Below are 9,360 nucleotides of genomic sequence, written 5' to 3' on the forward strand. Positions count from 1 at the left end.
ACACCACGTGAATTGTACTGCAGTACCTTGAGGGTCATTATCATTATCGGTGACTCCTCTCGCGCCTGTTAACAGCTTACATCATTGGCTGGTAATCAGGCGATGTCTTTCCATGTTCGACTCCAGAATAGCTTTCACATGGATCGACTTGTACTTTGAGTGAAGATCGAACGAGATTGAAGACCCCCGATCTAGTTTCATCCATCCAGGCTGCGATATATACTAAGGGAAATAAAGACATTAAATGTACATCATTGCTGCACAGATAATCATCCAATCAAAAGGATGATGGCTCTATTAGAATCATCAGTCTACACTCAGACGATTGTTTGTCCTATGTACATGAAAATGAATTTATAAAGCTGAGCATGGGAATGCCCGCCTCAGCTAGATCATGAAAATATTATGAAGATAATGTATTGTATTGTATCTTATTACAGGTCTCCTCCCAGCATTGAAATAACTTTGGATCCTCATAATAAAGCATTTCACCCGACATCAAAAGATTAACGACCTCATGCTTTAGGGGGCAACTGTTATAGACATTTTTGGGCCCTACAACCCCAAGCATGAAATTTCCATAAACCAAGGGCTCCTGAGTCCCTAAAAGTGTTGTTCTAACCCCTAAAGGAACAAGGTCAACATATTACAGCTTCTCTCAGAAGTTCTCCATGAAAAACTACTCAGAACTGGTCAAAACTAGATCATTTCACTTGCTCCATAGCCAGGGTGCGATGCATCTCACCTTGTACAAACCGGAAGTGCGTTGCATTTCAAAAAGCCCTTCTATGGGGTGCGATGGATGAGAAAAGACAAGTGGCGGAGACAGTTTGCAAGGTGGATGATCATGGAATCTTCCATAAACTTCTCCTGTGACACTTGCCTCTCAGATTCGCCCAAGGATGAGTAAGAGATCAATGAGATCTCCAAGTGGACTCAAGAAATATCAGAGAGAAGACACTAATCAAAAACCCAGAGCTGACTCACACCTTTGCAAATATCTATATATAGATCTCTCATCCTAGAGATCCAAGAGGGGAGAGGCTGGAATTTTGCATATTGTAAGGAATTGCTATTGGTTTCTTGAGACAAACATCAGATTGTTGGGTAATCTAAGCTTTGTTTGAGGTGAAGAGGGGCTTCTTTGCTGGGAGGTTGATGCTGGGTCAGAACAACTGGTTGTAACTCCTCTTGGCTCTTTTCTTGTTTATCAATAAAAGCTATTCAAGTTTTCCTCCATGATTTTGTGTCATTGATGCTTGCTACATTTGTATGGTCAATTTACATATGATCCTAGATTGTTTATGATTATAGATCCATGTCTTTGTATAGTGCTATGCTTCTGTGATCTTACAGGTACTTTGTGAAGCTGGGCGTGCAAGGGAGCAGGTAGTTGAAGACTATCAAAGAAGAGAGGAATCAAATTAGGAGATTAGCGCAAGACAGAGGTTGGTGTTTCTGTTCCTCTCTATCTATAATTCATAAAGGAAAAACGAAAGTAGCTTTTCTCTGTTTGTTTCTAAGGCAGCTGTCACACCTTAGCAGGATAGAGCAGTTCTATATAGACACTTTCCCTGTAACAGTAAGTACTTGTAGAGTTTTCTGCTTGGGCCTCCTTGGACTCTACCTGTTTACTGATGGAAATATCCTGTAATGTAATTTTCTTCTTTTTATACTAGAGCTTCAAGTTTTTTTTGTGCACATGAATATTGATAGTACCAATAGATTCCATCCAAGGTTATCCCAAAACAACATCCACATGATCCATATCATAAGTATGAAAATCATAATGCAACACATACTTATCCATATAAATCTTCAAATATTTATAAACTTGAACATCCTCACTATCAACCTGTGTGTTTTCAATTTGTTTTGCTGGAACTCGTATTTTTTTTTCCAAATTAACATTGATAAAATTATGCTTGCAACTAGGATTGATAGACACAATGATATTCTCTTTTTGAATACATCCATGAACTTGTAATAAGGAGAAACCAATAGAAAATAACTCATGTTTCTCATCATTATGTTTTCTAGCATGAGACCATTTGTCCAAAAGGAATTTTTCAAAATATTCATCGGGAATACTTACCAACTTCTTTGTGTCAAATGAGTTCCACCATATGGTAGTCTCGTCTCTAAAATGAAGCCATAATAAAGATTTCCAAAATATCGAATATTTTTAATTTTTGAATTTAGGAATTCTTCAATAGTAGGACCATCATCTTTACTTGTAAAAATTAGCTTAGTAGAACCCATGAAGTAGAATGAGGTTTTGAAAATTTTTACCTACTTTGTGCAACAAATTTAAAACACAACTCAGTCAATATGGCTCATAATCCTTATAATAGCTTGTTTTCGGAAATGGAATGACCATTCTACATATTTCCATGTGATTGAAATCATGATCTGGGTATTCTGGAAACTCAGATCCGCACCGCAAATTTATGGATGTCAGAAAAATATCTAAAACAAAATTTGATTTTAAATTAACGATATATCCCTCATCCAAAATTTGTTTCAAATGTTTTTTTCTTGAAATTGAATGATTTTTCAAGAGGATCTCAAATCTGCAATTAGTTTCCTGAAATTCTGCACAAAAAGTGCAAAAAATTACTTGAGAGTTTCCGTCCACGAATTGCCATCAGAAAAATTTATGCAAAACCACTGATTTTAAATCAGTGATATCTTCCTCATCTCGACTCTGATTCAACCGATTTTTTTGTTTTAAATTGGGTATTTTTTCACAAGGAATTCATATCTGTGATTTTTGTCTTGAAATTTTTGCACCAAAAATTTCAAATCTGATCTGCACACTCACTGCCCAAAAACATGACATCCTCCATGGAGAGTTTCTAGCCTCTATATATGCTTCATACATACAATACCATGGGTAATTACCATGGGTGTCTCAATACCATATGTCCAATACAATGGAATTATCACATTATTTCCTAACTGCTTGTGGTCCCTTGCATTATGCGGGTTAACCACTTTATTTATTATCCTTACATCACATTATTACCTTAGGTACCTTCCTTTGCACCCCATATTATCCCACCTAGGTATACTATATTATACTTGGTAATAGCTTCATACACATGCATACATTGATTTTGCATAATGAAGGATTACTAATTCAAGGACTTAGTCTTCAACTACATAATAGAGTAAGAGAATTAGTCTTCAAATACATAATAGAGTATACAAGGTCCTAATTCAACCATGCCAATTTAACCATGCACTTCCCTTCCACTAATTCAACCTATAATAAATTATAAGTGTATGTGTGTATGCATTAAGAATGAAGATTCTTATGCTTTCAACAACCACCAAACATATATGCATAATACTCATAAATCAAATCATGCAATACTTGATTAGTAAACCATTGATATTCCACTAGACAATTTGTCACGATAAACCTACTAAATATATAGTGAAAATCCAAAATCTACATTATGAGGGTTAATTTTTCCTTAGATTTATGGATTCATTGATTATTGTGTTATGCTTATGCATGTAATATATGAAAAACCAGAAATAGAGAACAAAAAAAAATACAATCACTCACAACCATAATAACACAAGATATGACTTGGGAAACCCTTTTGGGAGAAAACCAAGATGGATGAGACTGCTGTGCTCTCCCTTTTTCTAATTCAATGGAAATGGATGCAAGTGTTGTGGGGAAAAATGCCTATGCAGGACGATCCTATCCACCTAAGGTGTGACAATGCCTTAGCAACAAACGAGTACAACTATTCTGGTTTCTTCCTTTATGAAATGTGAAAGAAGAGAGATCAATAGACTTACCGGTGTCTTCTGTTTGTCCCTCGATCCGGTCTCTCTTCTCTTTGGGAGTTCACAGCTACTTGCCTTCTTGCTTGTCTAGCTTCAACGGGTTCCTGCAAGATCACAAGAGAACAGCTACTTGCGACAAGAGAAGAACTCTACACAAAGTCAGATATCCACAATCATAACTAGTTTAGGATTAGAAATAAACTAAATACACTAATGCATTCATACATAAAAAATACACCAGCATATAGGAGAAACCAAGATAGCTTTATTGATGAATAACAAGGTTCAGGAAGAGATACAACCCAGAGGGCTCCAATCCAGCATCTCCTTCCAAGCAAATGGAATTCCTATCTTCACCCCTTTCAAAGCATTAAGCACCCAATGATTCCAGTCCCAAACCAACAACAATTCTTTGCAATAACAAAATTCCAGCCTCCAGATCTCATGGAGGAGAGATCCATATATAGATGTTTGGAGAGAGGATGAGTCAGCTTGAGATCTGACTAGTGTCCTCTCCCTCTGTCAGTTCTTGAGTCCACTTGGAGATTTGGAACCTCTTACTCATCACCAGTCGAATTCCCTGAGGCAAGTGTCATTTTGGAAGCTTCCTGGGTTTTGACACCTTGAGAAATGAGCCTGCCACTTGTCCACTCTCGTTCAGCGCAGGTAGCCAGTGTTCCAGTTGACATTCAACGCAGGTAGCCAGTGTTGGCTTTGACATTCAGCGCAAACAGCTAGTGTAGCCACTGAAATGATCCTGAATTGACTTGTTTTTGAGCTGTTTCTGGTGGAGAACTTCTGTGAATTGCTGTGGTTTGTTAGCCTTGTTCCTCTAGGGGTAGGAACAACATGTTTAGGGACTTTGGATCCCTTAGATTATGGACATTTCATGCTCAATGCTGTAAGGCACAAAAATGTCTATAACAGTTGCCCCCTAAAGTATGAGGCTGTTTATCAGGTGAAATGCTTTATCAGGGGGATCCGAAGTTCATCCAATGTTGAGAGGAGACTTGTAATAAGATACAATACAATACATTATTTTTCATTCTGCTTTCATGATCTGGCTGAGGCGGGCATTCCCATGCTCAGCTTTATAAATTCATTTTTCTGTACATAGAACAGACAATCGTCTGATGGTAGACTGATAATTTTGATGAAATTATCATCCTTTGAGTAGGATGATTATCTGCTGCAATGATGTACATCTCAATGTCTTTATTTTTCCTGAATATATATCGCAGCCCGGATGGATGAAACTAGATCCGGGGTCTTCAAACTCGTTCGATCTTCACTCTAAGTACAAGTCGATCCATGTGAGAAATGTTCTGAAGTCGAACATGGAAAGACATCGCTTGATTACCGGTCAATGATGTAAACCGTTAACAAGTGTGAGAGGAATCACCGATAATGATAATGACCCTCAAGGTACTGCAGTACAATTCGCGTGGTGTGAATAAAGGACTTGGCGTCGAACACCACGCAAAATCTTTCGGTCGAAGGTCATTGATGTATACCTGTCGCCGGAAGTGAGAAACTTGCCATTGAGGTATGCAAGCTTCAAAGTACCGAAGGGGGTGTTCCTAGATCAACTTCTTGGATAATGAGCTGATGTCGACAAGAAGCGATCCGTCAAAGGAGGGCCTTAATGAACCCCACATCAGTGACACGGAATGGAGCTAATGATTTTAATGGAGGTGAAAACGATCTGTGACATATGATTTAGGGTGGCGGTCATGAAAGGATGAAGGATAATGTATGGCAGTGGATGGGACACGGTTGACTTTTCTAAACGACTTCTCTTGAACATATGGCGACACTGATACGATGGATCGGTAGCATTACCCCAAATATGGATGGTATGGCGAGACCATGGATGTGACCGGTGAATGAAACAACCCAACCCGATTGTGGTACGGAGGAAAAGTGTCATGTTCAAGAGCGACTTGCTACCATCAAAGTTTTCTTTAGTTTCTCCCAATTTTTCCCTAGTCATTGCTGACCAATACCTCTTTATTTTTGTCAAGCTTGAGGAGGATAACATATGCTTGTTCTATAACCTGCCCTTCGGGCAAGCCCATCGCTATGTTTTAACGAGCCTAGCGATAGTGAAACTCGTTCTCGTCTAAAGACAAGTTTGTCGCTATTTAATGATTTTAACGAGTCTAACGACAAGGATAACTCGGTCCTTTTCATTTTTAGAGAGTCTAAAAAGGTACATAAAGTTAACTCCAAAAGTCCTTTTTCGTCATCTAATCCCTTAAGTCCGAAAAAGTTTAAAACAATACAGAAGGGATGAGTTTTCGATAGTTTTAACGAGCCGAACAAAATAAGCGCTCGATCTTTTTGTGCAATAATCGCTCAGGTCCAAAAAGATTAAAATCTAGAGGAGGGATAGCTCTTCCGGTCACTTTAACGAGCTGGAAGGCCAAAACTCGGCAATCTTTTCATATTTTACGAGTCAGTTGAAAAGAGCTTAAAGGAGACTCGTCTTTTGAGGAACGAGTGATAAACAGGGTTAGCAGCTGATTCCAGGTACAGGTTGGAATTTTCCAATCATGGCAGTGTCACAAGGATGGCTAGGTGAAATCACTCTTCGCAGCTGTTCCTCAAAATGGGTAAACAAACATATGGAGGTGAACGATTGGCCAATGGAAAAGTGGAGGTGATGGTGCAAACACGACCAAGGCTTTAATGGCTGATGATATTACATTCACAGTGGTTATTTACTGGGATAGTTAATTTTTTAACGAGCTTAAACGCGGGTGGAAACATTTGCTCGGTCTTATGTTTATTTTTTAACGAGCATGAACTATGTGCTAAAACTGCTCGGATCTTGCGTTTATTTTTTAACGAGCATGAACTTTGTGCTAAAACTGCTCGAAATTATATGGTCAAATTTTTGATTTTTACCATGACTAGCTTTGCCCTTTTCAAAGATAGTACTGTATCCTCAATTGCTGCATCAAACTAGTTAGAAATGAATAACATTTGCTTGAAAATGAGATTATAACCCTAATATTTTGCTTTGAACTACGTAAAAAGCCATTAAAAGGTGTTTTTACCTCTCATTTTACCATTTCATTTGAACTTGGTTTGTTGGAGCTTTGGAGGTGCCTCTTCCCCCTTGATTTTCACCAGCTGATTCCGGGAGATTCTGCGGACGATTTTCGGCGCCGTCTGGACCAGGTAGGAGCTAAACCCTAGCTCTTTCTTTTCATGGTTTCCTTTTTCCATTCTGTGCCTGTTTTCCTATTCCCATGAGCCCCTGGGGTTTTTCTAGGGCACTCTGCCATCAGCGCAGGCAGTCCATTCGAAACCTGCGTTGAATGTCAAGCAGCATGAAGGCAGTTTGACCTTCAACGCAGGTAGGACACTAGCTAGTTGCGTTGATCATAGAAAAGCAGTTCTATTGCACAGTTTTTGATGAAATTTTGCCAGTTTTTCATCAAATCCAGGATCTTACTCTTTCTCTTGTTTGTTTTGCAGGGAATTTTGGGCAAAATGACCCTCACATGGCGAGAACGAGAACATGAAGAAGAGGACATGATTGCCCTCCATGACCCTGTCACGGTGAACGCGCTGCGGAACTGTGGCCTGCTGAAGTTCTTCCGCATCTCTAGTATGAGAGCACAGATCTCTTTACTGCAGTATATGCTTGATGCTTGGGATCCTGTTAACCAAGTATTTCAGATCAGGAGCAAATCCATCCCTTTGACCGTGGTATACATTTACTTCTTGACTGGTTTGTCGAGGCGGGGTGCCCCCATTTCTTTGTCAGGTTCGGCCCGAGGGAATGACTCCGTGAGAGATTATGTTCGCCAGTATTGCAGGGAGGGATCCCAGCCGAGTAGGGACGGCAAGGTTGTTATCCGTGAGATTACTGACAGGTCTCTCAGGTCCATCTTGTATACTATTGGTAGGATGGCCGGTAGCACATCTCTTCATGTTTCCAACAGATCTTATGTGCAGCACGCCTTGGAGTGTCTCCAACCGAAAGTATTCAACTGGTGTGATGCAGTAATTCTTCAGATGAAAATTCAGTTGAACAAGGTAAAGGACGGGAAGCTGAAGAACTTTGGATTTGGTTCTATTCTGACTGCCTTTGCCTTGGAGAAAATACCACTGATGCAGCCTCAGTATATCGTACTCGACTTGCCTTCTCCTACCGAGCCGAGCATGCAGAGATGGGTTGATCACATGTCTAGGCATGCTGGTCAATCTCAGATTTCTTTCACTGATACCTTCTTCAGGTGGTTCGAGTTCCAGGAGATGGTCTATTCCAAGTATCCATATGTTGGTATGGATTTCCGAGGTGATCCGGACTTGGTACTGCCGGATGGCGAACAGTGGGGCGCTATTGGTAAAATCTTCGACCATATTACTGTTTACTGTTCTTATTTATAATGTCCTTGTGCTTTATTCTATCAAGACTTTAATCAAACTCATGTGTGCATGCAGATGTTGGTCCTGTTCGTCCAGCAGTTCGCCCGAGAGCGCCAGTCGCTGCCCCAGCAGGGGAGACTGCTGGGAGAGTTATTCTCCGCGACCTTGACGTAGCCGAGACCCTTACAGCTGTGCAGGAGCAGGTTGAGAGCCTTACTCTCGGCATTCCCGATGTGAGGATTGATGAGTTACCTTTACAGTTGCAGCGGCATACTACTGGTGTGCCTAGACGATGGACTCGTCTCTTGCGCATGATTGCACAGGCCGTGACGTGCTATCATGAGCATCACTAGACTAGGGTGCCCCCTAGCATTTTTGAGTTTTTGGGTCATATGACCGATTTTTGTCTTGGTTACAGAACATTATGTATAAACGATAAACAGCTTATATATATTTTGATTTTTGAGGTTTATTCTGGTTGAGTTATATGATCCATATGTACAACATTGATGATGTGTCTCTTTTTATAAATGTCACAAATGTCTATCTAACACATAGTTTGCTAATGAGTCGGTTAATGTGTTTAAGTTTCTGGAAATATGTTGGTATTGAATTGAATCAAATCGTCTTTCCAAAATCTTAACCCTTAGGAACATGCGATAAATAGCTGGATTGCGAACGGAATATATACCATTGAGTTGTAGTATTACGAGTTGTGAGTCTAGCCTGACGATCAGTCGGCGTATACCATGGGTGATGGCATCAGAGAGTAGCTCTATCAACGTGCTATACTCAGCGATGTTATTCGTTGATTGCCCAATACATACACCTCTGAAACTTACTAACTCGCCGCTTGGATAAAAAATGGCCCAGGCTGCGGAGGATAGGTTCCGCGAACTACGACTCGCTCCGTCGGCATATCCAACACATGTCTCCAGAAGGTTTGAAATATGCAATAAATGTAAAAAGGTGGATTACTCAACCAAAACAAACACTTTAGCGAAAACAAAATACCACAAAAGCATTCAGGTTACTATTTAAGCATAGTAATGCTTGAGGTACAACCCATTACGGGGTTGCGCCAGTGGAATTCCATCATAATCCATTAACTCGTAGGCTCCTTTTGCTAACACTCGTTTAACAATATAGGGGCCCATCCATAAAGAATTA

The sequence above is a fragment of the Pinus tabuliformis genome, chromosome 3_2 (genome assembly GCF_031772625.1).
Source record: "Pinus tabuliformis cultivar Carrire ecotype Pingquan chromosome 3_2, CPIR1, whole genome shotgun sequence".
Taxonomy (NCBI): domain Eukaryota; kingdom Viridiplantae; phylum Streptophyta; class Pinopsida; order Pinales; family Pinaceae; genus Pinus; species Pinus tabuliformis.